Below are 5,385 nucleotides of genomic sequence, written 5' to 3'. Positions count from 1 at the left end.
GGGCTGGGGAGCTCTCCGAAGCGCAAAACTCTGTTAGAGACCTCAAGCTGAAGCTGGAGGATCTCGAGAAGATGCTGTCGGAGAGCAGGGCTCGGGAGGAGACCTTGACCAGGAGCCTGGAGGGGGAGAAGCAGCTGCGGGCGAACGAGGCCGCCTCCCACCAGGATTATGTGGCGGGCGAGAACAGATGGATCAGCCGTCTGGAGGAGGTCGCCGGCAGGGTCACCTCGCAGTTGGCCACCATGGGTCCTCACCAAGACGGCGTACTAGAATCCCGATCTTGACTTCGCGGCCGCGATGAAGAGCTTGCCGGATGGTGCTGACCTCACGGTGCTCAAGGAGCGCATCAAGCCCATCACCGACTGCATCGACGAAATCAAGAGGGTGGAAGGCAAGCGCCGGGATTAGGCATCCCGTTCTTCTTCACCGCTACAGGTTCCCGACCAAGACAATTTTTTATTTAGTTAGAACCGCAGCTATGATGTGATGTAATATAACTTTGAAGTACTCCTAATTTTCATGCATGTTATTTCCCCGTTCAATTCCTCTTTGTATGTGTGCCCTACGTCGATCAGGAAGGCTTGCCGGCGCGGAAGCCCCTAGCGGCATTTTGGGGAGGGATCCCCATGGCCAGCCGGGTACGCGTGCTACCAGACGAGCCACCTTTCCGTTCTGAACGCGGCCGCTCGAACTGTCGAGCTTGACTCGAGTCAGAATCAGGGGCGTTGCTGATCGCGAAAGGCTACTCTGCCATTCTCGACGCAACCGCTTGAGCTATTGAGAAGACTCGAAACAGGGCAAGGGCGTTGCCGATCGTGGTAGAGCCCCCTGGCATGCAGGTTTCTCATACAAAGCAAATATCTCCGGGGGGAATAACCTCAAATAAGAAGGGTAGCACAAATAAGGGTTCAGTGCAACTTAGCTTCTGTTTGTGATCGCTCAAGTGTCGATCTTCTGGCCTCCTTTCTTCTTCAAGGGTCACGAAGATGAAGGAGTGCTGGGCTAACTGCTAGATCCGATTCTCACAACTGCGTCCCCCTACCTGGCGCACCAAAGATGTCGGTGGGAACGACACCTATGGGATCACAAGAATCCCTACTACACTTGCGGGGCGCGGGGTCGTGAGAAGAGCGGATCAAACAGATAGCACACGGTTCGTTTATCCAGGTTCGGGCCGCGGGGATGCGTAAAACCCTACTCCTGCTTTGGTGGATTGTATATCTGTGTTCTTGGGCTAGCTATGGGGCGTGAGGAGCTCCAAAAAGCCGAATCCCCCTCCTGGTCGCCTCGGGCCTCCTTTTATAGGAAAGGAGTTGCCACAGTGGCACACAAGAGGTGGAAAGGGTACAGTCATGTGAGGTTATCCCTCGCAGTACATGACAAGGCGTATTTAATGCGTCTTGCCCAGGTGTCCTTGCTTTATCGGGGACGGGGGGAGAGCCCTGTCTCGTCCGTCGCCGCTCCCTCTTGTGTTGACACGCGCCCTAGCCAGCGGCGTCCGCGGTGCCATGTAGGCATGCAGGCAGCTGAGGTGGCGCAGTGGTGGGTCTCCATGAAGATCCGCATGCCGCCATGCAGGTGCCTGCCCAGCTGGTTGGGTCAGCAGCTGCATGCGAACGGCGGTGGAGGTTTGACTGGTGTGGGCCTGATGGTGGCCCTATGGGTGTTCTTGGCAAGGGCCTCACTGGGGCCCCGGCAAGGGTCTTGCCGTGGCGCCTGCTGTCATCCCCGGCAAGGCTCTTGCCGGGGGCCTTGTGGTCCTCCTTGGCTGGGATCCCGCCAAGGATCATCATCTTCTAAAAGGGTGTACCTGATCTTGAATGTCTTCACAAAGATCTGCATGCCACCATGGGGATGTCTCCCGAATCCTTGCCCCATGGGGGCAGTGGACTCAAGGGTGACTCACTCCGTAGGTGTGGGGCGAGCTGCCACGGCAAGGGTCTTGCCGAGTTTGCTAAAACCACCTCCCGGCAAGGATCTTGCCGGGGGGTCTGTTTCGTCCCCTTTGCTCTTTGTGGTCTTGGTCTTGGCATCGTTCTGCTTCTCCTGAGCTTCGGCCTTACCTTGGCTCACCTCCCTTGCCTTGCTCAGTGTGGTGGTGCCCGTGGCTCAGACTGCCCGTGCACAGTTATAGGGGTACAAAAAGCGTACCCCTCTTTTTGTACACCGTCAAGAAGAAACCCAAGTCTGGACCTAAGCCTAAGACTGAGTGTTTCTACTACAAAGGGACTGGTCACTAGAAGCGGAACTGCCCCAAGTATTTTGCGAATAAGAAGGATGGCAAAGTGAAAGGTGTATTTGATATACATGTCATTGATGTGTACCTTACTAATGCTCGTAGTAGCGCATGGGTATTTGATACTGGTTCTGTTGCTCATTTTTGCAACTTGAAACAGGAGCTACGGATTAAACGAAGATTGGCTAAGGACAAGGTGACGATGCACGTGGGAAATAGTTCCAAAGTCGATGTGATCGCCGTCGGCACGCTACCTCTACATCCACCATCGGGATTAGTTTTAGACCTAAATAATTGTTATTTGGTGCCAGTGTTGAGCATGAACATTATATCTGGATCTTGTTTAATGCGAGATGGTTATTCATTTAAATCAGAGAATAATGGTTGTTCTGTTTATATCAGTAATATCTTTTATGGTCATGCACCCTTGATGAGTGGTCTATTTTTGTTGAATCTCAATTGTAGTGATACACATATTCATAATATTGAAGTCAAAAGATGCAAAGTTAATAATGATAGTGCAACTTATTTGTGGCAGTGCCGTTTAGGTCATATTGGTGTAAAGCGCATGAATAAACTCCATGCTGATGGAATCACTTGATTATGAATCACTTGATGCTTGCGATCCATGCCTCATGGGCAAGATGACTAAGACTCTGTTCTCCAAAACAATGGAGCGAGCAACTGACTTATTGGAAGTAATACATACTGATGTATGCGGTCCGATGAGTGTTGAGGCTTGCGGCGGGTATCGTTATTTTCTAACCTTCATGGGTGATTTGAGCAGATATGGGTATATCTACTTGATGAAACATAAGTCTGAAACTTTTGAAAAGTTCGAAGAATTTCAGAGTGAAGAGGAAAATCATCGTAACAAGAAAATAAAGTTTCTATGATTTGATCGTGGAGGTGAATATTTGAGTTATGAGTTTGGTCTTCATTTGAAACAATGTGGAATAGTTTCGCAACTCACGCCACCTGGAACACCACAACATAGTGGTGTGTCCGAACCTCGTAACCATACTTTATTAGATATGGTGCGATCTATGATGTCTCTTACCGATTTACCGCTATCGTTTTGGGGTTATGCTTTTGGAGACGGCTGCATTCACGTTAAATCGGGCACCATCTAAATCCGTTGAGATGATGCCATATGAACTGTGGTTTAGCAAGAAGCCTAAGCTATCATTTCTTAAAGTTTGGGGCTGCAATGCTTATGTGAAAAGCTTCAACCTGATAAGCTCGAACCCAAATCAGAGAAATGTGTCTTCATAGGATACCCAAAGGAGACTGTTGGGTACACCTTCTATCACAGATCCGAAGGCAAGATGTTCGTTGCTAAGAATGAACATTTCTAGAGAAGGAGTTTCTCTCGAAAGAAGTGAGTGGGAGGAAAGTATAACTTGATGAGGTAATTGTACCTTCTCCCGAATTGGAAAGTAGTTCATCACAGAAATTAGTTCCAGTGATTCCTACACCAATTAGTGAGGAAGCTAATGATGATGATCATGAAACTTCAAATCAAGTTACTACCGAACCTCATAGGTCAGCCAGAGTATGACCCGCACCAGAGTGGTACAGTAATCTAGTTCTGGAGGTCATATTACTTGACCATGACGAACCTACAAACTATGAGGAAAGCGGTGATGAGCCCAGATTCCGCGAAATGGCTTGAGGCCATGAAATCTGAGATGGGATCCGTGTATGAGAACAAAGTGTGGACTTTGGTTGACTTTCCCGATGATCGGCAAGCAATAGAGAATAAAATGGATCTTCAAGAAGAAGACTGACGCTGACGGTAATGTTACTGTCTACAAAGCTCGACTTGTTGCGAAAGGTTTTCGACAAGTTCAAGGAGTTGACTACGATGAGACCTTCTCACCCGTAGCGATGCTTAAGTCTGTCTGAATCATGTTAGCAATTGCCGCATTTTATGATTATGAAATTTGGCAAATGGATGTCAAAACTGCATTCCTTAATGGATATCTTAAATAAGAGTTGTATATGATGCAACCAGAAGGTTTTGTCGATCCTAAAGGTGCTAACAAAGTGTGAAAGCTCCAGCGATCCATTTATGGACTGGTGCAAGCATCTCGGAGTTGGAATATACGCTTTGATAGTGTGATCAAAGCATATGGTTTTATACAGACTTTTGGAGAAGCCTGTATTTACAAGAAAGTAAGTGGGAGCTCTATTGCATTTCTAATATTATATGTGGATGACATATTGTTGATTGGAAATAATACAGAATTTCTAGATAGCATAAAAGGATACTTGAATAAGAATTTTTCAATGAAAGACCTCGGTGAAGCTGCTTACATATTGGGCATCAAGATCTATAGAGATAGATCAAGACGCTTAATTGGACTTTCACAAAGCACATGCCTTGATAAAGTTTTGAAGAAGTTCAAAATGGATCAGTCAAAGAAAGGGTTCTTGCCTGTGTTACTAGGTGTGAAGTTGAGTCAGACTCAATGCCTGACCAATGCAGAAGATAGAGAGAAAATTAAGGTCATTCCCTATGCCTCAGCCATAGCTTCTATCATGTATGCAATCTGTGTACCAGACCTGATGTGTGCCTTGCTATAAGTTTAGCAGGGAGGTACCAAAGTAATCCAAGAGTGGATCACTGGACGGCGGTCAAGAACATCCTGAAATACCTAAAAAGGACTAAGGATATGTTTCTCGTTTATGGAGGTGACAAAGAGCTCATCGTAAATGGTTACATCGATGCAAGCTTTGACACTTATCCGGTTGACTCTAATTCACAAACCGGATACGTATTTATATTGAATGGTGGAGTTGTCAGTTAGTGCAGTTCCAAGCAAAGCATCTTGGCGGGATCTACATGTGAAGCCGAGTACATAGCTGCTTCGAAAGCAGCAAATGAAGGAGTTTGGATGAAGGAGTTCATATCCGGTCTAGGTGTAATACCTAGTGCATTGGGTCCAATGAAAATCTTTTGTGACAATAGTGGAGCAATTGCCTTGGCGAAGGAATCCAGATTTCACAAGAGAACCAAACACATTAAGAGACGCTTCAATTCCATCCGCGATCAAGTCAAGGAGGGAGACATAGAGATTTGCAAAATACATATGGATCTGAATGTTGCAGACCTGTTGACTAAGCCTCTCTCACGAGCAAAACAT

This window comes from Triticum urartu, chromosome 2A, assembly GCF_056163025.1.
Source record: "Triticum urartu cultivar PI428250 chromosome 2A, HENAU_Tu73, whole genome shotgun sequence".
Classification (NCBI taxonomy): domain Eukaryota; kingdom Viridiplantae; phylum Streptophyta; class Magnoliopsida; order Poales; family Poaceae; genus Triticum; species Triticum urartu.
The sequence above is the reverse complement of the archived record's forward strand: the minus strand, read 5'-3'. Positions refer to the sequence as shown.